The sequence below is a fragment of the Pinus tabuliformis genome, chromosome X, assembly GCF_031772625.1.
Source record: "Pinus tabuliformis cultivar Carrire ecotype Pingquan chromosome X, CPIR1, whole genome shotgun sequence".
NCBI lineage: Eukaryota > Viridiplantae > Streptophyta > Pinopsida > Pinales > Pinaceae > Pinus > Pinus tabuliformis.
The window spans coordinates 912,457,661-912,465,154 of record NC_142308.1 but is presented as its reverse complement, the minus strand read 5'-3'; the positions used below and the strand labels follow the sequence as shown (position 1 = coordinate 912,465,154).

At 35.0% G+C, this 7,494-nt stretch overlaps 1 pseudogene; it reads right to left on the bottom strand.

Moving 5' to 3' along the window:
• Positions 1-3,569: 3,569 nt before the first annotated feature.
• LOC149142651 (uncharacterized) lies at positions 3,570-4,807 on the bottom strand (annotated as a pseudogene).
• Between the last annotated feature and the right edge of the window lie 2,687 nt (positions 4,808-7,494).

Here is a 7,494-nt window from a genome sequence, read left to right as displayed (position 1 = left end):
CACTAGCTTCTCTCCATATGAATTTGTGTAGGGAAAGCAATTTTTATTACCCATTGAATTTCAGATCAAAACTTTCAAGATGGCAACAGATTTGGGTATAGACCTTGATGAAGCTTAACAATAAAGAATCTTACAGCTCAATGAGTTAGATGAGATTAGGTAGGATTATTTTCAACATACTGACTTGATCCAACAACAATGGGCTAAATTGCATGGAATATACATTAAAAAGAAGCAATTTAAAGTGGGATACTAGGCTTTGTTGTATGACTCAAAATTTAAGAATTTTAAAGGTAAATTCAACACACATTGGCTAGGCCACTATGAAATTGAGAATTTCTTTTGATAATGGATATGTTTGGCTTAAAAATATTGATGATGGGAATGTTACCTTTTTGGTGAATGGGCACAAACTCAAGCTATATCAAAAACCCCAATCTAAGGAGGAATTCGTGGAATAAATTGTGAAGAAAAAAGAGCTAGAAATGGTGGGTGAAGGAGTCATTCCTTCCACTATCTCTTCTTGATTTCCTGCTGATATAATGAGCTCACTTTGTTCCTTGTCATGCTCAGTAAACCATGAGAGGAGTGTCTATTAGGTATAGGTTTATTCCTTTTTCTGGGCCCAATGGACTAGTTATAGAAAAAGAGCCCCCTTGGAGTCTTCTTTTCCAAGTATTTCAGAGTCTCTAAAATTGAAATCTAGCAATCATGGACTGCCCTGGGCTTGTTAAAACCACAGGTCAGTGGATCCTCTTGGATTCTCTTAATAAATTTTATTTTTTAGTTAATTTTTGGATTGCTCGTGTTGGACTGATGTGGGATTTCTTAAGGCCCTCCTTCCAACAATCTTGGTCGATCGACATCAACAAATTATATGGGTGTAAGATCAGAGTCTTATGATGCCTTGAAGCTTGTATGCCCTAATGACATGCTATCCCACCAGCAACAATGGGGAATCACTATGGATCCTTAACTACTGGATGCTATAAGGGGTTTGACAACGACTCATAAATTCACACTCGATAGGATGAATCAGGGTACCTTGGTCATCACTCTCATTAATGGTGATGGGTCTCGCATTGGCTAACAGTTGACCTCAATGGCTGGTAATGCAATGAGATCATTTCACATTCAACATCAACACCTTCACTCATGTGCAATGAATTGTACATAAATGAGGGAGAAATGGTTTTTCTGGTAGAATAATATACTGCAAAATGTTGAGTAGTTACAGTTCCATTTACTGTAGTAATGCCCTGGGTTTCTTGAAGAACAAAAGGCATAGACAGAACATTAGTTGAAATTATTTGATAAACTACTAATAGTTTTATTATTGGTCAAGGTCATGAATTGTGAGATTATACATCTGATGTAATTTTTAAGTGGGTTATCATTTTTAAGTGGATTATACATCTGATGTAATTTTTAAGAATTTTTGTGGTGATTTTTACTCCAATTAACATGTTACATTACAGTCATTGTTGTAAAGAATCAAGTGCTTAGAAAACAAGGCACTTCAACTTGTAATACCAATTTATTCTCATGTCTCTTACATGCACAAAGTAACACAATATAAACATGAGCATATGCACAAAAAGGAGAGAAGGGGTACTAAAATACACTTCAAAACATCACAGGAGGATTATACGAGATGCCATGCAGCAAAATAAAACAATCCTTTTAAAAACACTGCATATGCCTCGTTCATTTACCAAATTCACTCAATTTTATACAGGATGTTGTAAATCACACAACTTTGAAGGGGAAAAAGCATTGGGATGGGTAGGTTTAGTAGGGAGTAACAAATAAGAATTGGAAAGGGAAAAGGTACTCGGATGGGTAGTTTTAGGAGCAACAAAGAAGAATTGGGAAGGGCAAAGGCATTGGGAGGGGAATGTTTAAAGAACAGTGAACCAACAACAACACTAGCACCATCAACACCACCACCACCATTATCACTAGTAAGACAAGCCCATTTATAGATATTTTCCTCTCTTCCATGTCTTTCTATAACTGAACCACACGTTTTTCAAGATCTCTGGTAGGCATTTGTGATTCAATTTTGTGCACTTCAATTCACTTTATTGCATTGTTCAATGAATGAATTTCTTTTGAGGTTGTTGAATTCTGCAATAAGACATGGAAGTGTTCAGAGAATATGTCTAATGAAAAGTTAATATTTTGATAGTTTATATTAACAAGGGAGCATGAACCACACCAATAAGAATAAACATACCAGTGACCCAACATGATCTCTTCTTTTTTTTGCTATTTCCTCTGATGCTTTCCTTTGATGCTCAAGATATGCCTTCAACAAAGGCACAAGTGGAATTTTTTCTACAAGTCCAAATGAAAAGAAAAACAATAAAGCATCCATTTTCCTTTGACTTTGGTGATTATTTCCCACATTAACATGGAAACCTACCATTACAATGTCTGGATTGGAATTAAACAGAGTTATTTGCAAATATGCAATCATAGATATATCAACACAAGTATCCATAACTCTTTATCAAAATCTACTCGTGCTTAATTTCACAACTACTTTCATTCATCCTACAATAACATTACAAAACTTTCTCTTTAATGGAAAAACACGAGCTACACTAGAAGAAGGAAAACTATGATGTAATTATTAAAGATATATATATATATATATATATATATATATATATATATATATATATATATATATATATATATATATATATGATTGAAGAAAAAGTGCATAAACCTTAAATCCAGTAGGGTTGGGCTCTCTAAGAATCCTTCTTCTTATGCTAAATTCATCTTAACACATAAATCATTGTTTCGAATAACATCGCCTCCTAGTTTAATAGTTGTAGTAATGCAGGTTGTATTTCCAATGAAATCTAGTGTAAATTCTGGGTTGATCCCAGCATTTGATGTATTGTTGAGGATACCAGGACCTGGCTTTTCCACCTGCTCTAAATTAAGACTGCAATCATGTATTAGTAAATCCAATCCTCCTCGATTTACACTGCCCATTTTAAATGAGAATATCTTCAAACTACCATCATTATGTAAAAGAATCGCAATATTGTTGTCCTTAGAGAGAGACCCGTAATTTGCAATGCCCAATCCATGGAGAAGATGAATTTCTAGACTACACTAAAGGAAACTAACAGTAAAAAACTACTAAAACACTATATTGATATATACCTGATGATCACAACTAATCTAACACTAAGTTTAAACCAATGCATTTGGGATGGAATTGTTCAAATTTTGAACAGGTTATCAAATAATTATTATGTAAATTGTGTGTTGACTCTTCTCAAATATGAGATGAATGGTGAAAATTCTTTAAAACATGCTTTAGGGTATAAAATAGACTATTTTCACTTAGGTGTTAGGTCTGAGGAAAAATATTATGCCAAAGTCACCAAGGATATACACTCAACATCATCATTTTTTTCTAAAACATGAAATGCACAAATTCTTCACCACCCTCATGGGAGCATTGACAACCCCACCCTCATGGAAAATGAGAAGCTCATTTGAAGAAAAAACTGAAGATCCATAAGCTTCAACAAAATACCTTATTATTGAATATCAAGCATTTCCTTGGCCTGGAACTACTCCTCCAGAAGATCCTCACTCGTTTATTTACTAAGAAGCTCATATTTCTTCTTCTCCATAACCATGCGCTCAATCTCTTCCTCATCTGGTAGGGGCACATGGGCAACAAACTCTCGCTCTCTCTATTGTTGGTTTCCCTTCTCCTGCTCTCTGATTTATTTTGCCACATCCTCCTCTTCCTTGAACAGAACCAGCTTAACGACAGTGACCTCCCCACTCTTCACCGTTAACCTGGCCTCCCTCTTGATAGACTCAATCCTTTGCCACTCTCTCAATGCCCTGGCCCACATCTCCTCCTCTGCGAGTTTCTCGACTTTCTCCAAGATCTTGTCCTCATCATCCTTGTAGCCATAATAACTTGCATCATTTAACTTGTAAATCTCATATGTATACCTCCTCTTCTTTGCCTCGGGGGTATTATCGAATATCGCTTTGAGGACAGTTAGGAATTTTGTAGTCTCGAAGTATCTCTAAACGAGGCTACCGTAGTTCACATTCAACTACATGACAATGGATCCCCTAATTCGTATCTCACTACACAACAAAAGATCCTCACATTCCTGTCCCTCAGATGGCGGAAATAAATAGCGATGACCAGAAATTACATAGAGGAGAGGTATCGTTTGGCCTAGATAATAGTAGTACCCAGTGCCCACCATAGATTCAGTTTTAATTTTTGGTCTTCCGGTGGGTCACATGCTTTGATCGTACTATTGAACATGCATTTAATATGTTGTACATTTCCTTCGCTCTTTTGTCCATAAAATACAGAGAAAGTGATAGAAAATAGTCGACAAAACAGGATTCACAGGGATATAGTGAAGCAAAATGGTAGCACCAATAGCACTGTGCACATCCACCTAGTTTCCTTCCAAGTTTGTCATTTTGGACCCTAGTTTGGCATAATTAGGGCCTCCAAGCTCTAGGATATGAGCTTCCCAATGATTCTTTTACTAATCAGCTTGTTGATCTCGTCATTGAAGCTTGGGAGGTAGTGTTTCCCATGGTCCAGGTTTTGAATCTCCATGACCTTTGGTCCAATCTCTCATATTATTTGTTGTGTCCATTTATGTGCCTTTACGAGATCGCGCCATTCTAAGGCTAGGAATGAGTGCCTCTACTTGGGTTTATTCTTCTGTTTGTTCATTAATGTCAAGAACCTATTCAGCATAGACTGCACCTTCTCTTCGTTACTGGCCATTCTTCCCCAAAATTCGAAAGCCTATAGTCTGATTTGCTAGGCTTAAAGCCCTAAGCCCTCCTTGCCCAAAAATTCACAAAATAACTAGAAGGTATGAGCAGATTTCAATGAATAGGTAAATCATATGCTTAAAAAGGTGGGGGAATTGGTTGGAATTTCAAATTTGGATCTATATGTTTCGCTTCAAGAGCCTTTTCTCTTGAAGAAATTAAAAAATACCTTTCAATTACATTAAAATTCCATTTTAAATAAAAGAAATAAAAGAAATAAAAATTTAATACATAATATTCTATATATATTAATTCATAATTTTTACCATCACTAATGGAATGATTTCATTCAAGTTAATTTGATTGATGTAGAGAATAATTAGTTTTTTGAGAAAAATTATAATCTTAGATTGGAGACAATTGCCTATAAATAGAATAAATAAAACAATAAAACACTTTAAATATGTTTCTTTTTAAATTGAATTCTGCATCTTTTACCATATCAAAATTATAATTTGAATAAACAACCACTTAAAGAGATAAAGAACTGGAGTTTTTGGGGCAACCGTGAGTCTATCCTTTGAAACTCCACCATCTGCAATATTTGACACTGTTCAAGAAACAACCAACTTGATGAACAAAGGATGAAAACACTGTTACAGCCACTTCCTTGAGAATAAAAGAATAAATATACACAAAATCAAATATCTTTAATATATTAATAATTATTGCACTAATTTTTACTTTTTAATGTTTTAGGTAAATTTTACATGCAAACTATACAATTAACACATTATATACAAACTACATTAAAAATGAAAGTAATTAACACATTCTGCATTAATCATCTCATTCCATCTTAGTTAATTTTGAGGGTATAAATCAAATTTCTTCTATAATTTTGTTGAGTCGAAATAAGATAAATGTGCCTTAAGCCACTCCCTCTGTTAAAACCAAAAATCATGATTGAATTAATTGTATCATTTGTTTTGCATATGCTGATAGTAAATGACACATGAATTTATTGTTTTCATTGAGATGTGAAGATTCATTAGAATGCATCTCCAAACATTGTTAGAAAGATATATTTTGCACTAAAATTTGAAACTTTTGGAAAGTGCAATAACATATTTCCAATTAAATTCACAAGACTAAACAATTAAATGGACCATGGCCAATCCATTGAAGCAAGAGTTGAGGATTTGCTTCCTTGGATGACTATGGCTAAGAAAATTGGGCAGATTACTTAGATTGAGTGTAGGGCAACCAACCCTCATGATGTAATTGAGAATTTTGGAAACGGCACATCCATGTGTCCCTATTTTCTCTTTGTTTGAATTTTGTTTACATTTTATAGGAATCTCTGGGTCATTTCTTTCATATTGTCTTTCAAAGAAGCTTCATACCTATGTCCATGTTTTGAAATGTCTTCAACACCCATAAAATAAAAGAGCTTCCTTTCGGGGAGCACTTTCTATGATTAAAACTACAAACTATATATCCAGGTTATCTAGAAAAGAGGAAATTAAAGGATGCATATAATTTAGAATGTGCATTTCCGAGGATCCAAAATCATTTGAGTAGAAGAACGCTCCACATTTTTGCAGAAATGGCCTGCGTGGAATTCCACCTTAGATGAAAGCTAGATAGAAGTCATGAAGCAGGGCCTAACAAAGAGGCTAGCCATTATAGGGCCCTCGTAAAACTGCAAATGTAACGAACCTCCTGAGCCTACCCGGAAAACCCACCACTAGGCTCCATAAGTTTAATTTTTTTCTTTGTTTACGGGGAAGATTCACCTTTAACATAGGCGTCATGACCTTTTATTAATTCTAAAATTATACTTATCTACATCCTCTAACAATTTTTACAGGTTCATGATGGGGAATAGAGTGGTACAAGGTCTAAGCTAACTGAGGAGTCGATATCCAAGATAATAGATGGCTAGATTCGCTCAATGTGCTTGGGATAATTTTTATGAAAAATGACGAAAAAACTAGAGAAGGTGATGGTGAAAATAAGGGATGGCTAAGGTGGATGAAGTGGAAGGTGGTTTCTGGCTATGAAGTCTTAGTTTCCTCTTGAAGCACCTGCTCTGCATAAAACATGTGTGTCTTCCAAAAATCTATGCAACAAGAAACATTTTCATAAACTAGGAAAGAGAAATTAATGAATCAACTGCCTACACTATGCATGACAAAAGTTGCTGAAAGGAATGAAAGCATGAGTGAGATCTACTGCAGAAATGTAGATGAAAAAGATGACAATGAAATCTACCTTTCAAAACTAAGAAAATGCTAAATTAAAGACAAGAAACTCCAAATCTCATAAAAGAACTAGAAATTTGTGTTTTTGGGGCTGCTTAAGAGTCCCTTCCTCAAGACATGGTCCCAGAGGGAGGAAGTGAGGCTGAGACACTTGCTAACAACCTTGTGGTGATCCTTTTTCTCCTTGCTGACATGCTACTTGAAATAATGCACAAATGGAAGAAAACTATTAAAAAGCCAATCTAATCTACGCTTCTCGTAATGGAAATGCATATAAAATGAAAATTAACAATGAAGCTATGAATCTACACTAAAAATACATGTACAATAAAGAGGAGCCTTGGCTACTAGGGTTGGGCCCTAACACAAGAGCTTTAGCCCTTTGAGTTAACACAGTGTTGGCTCAAAACAACACTCATTGTTATTACCA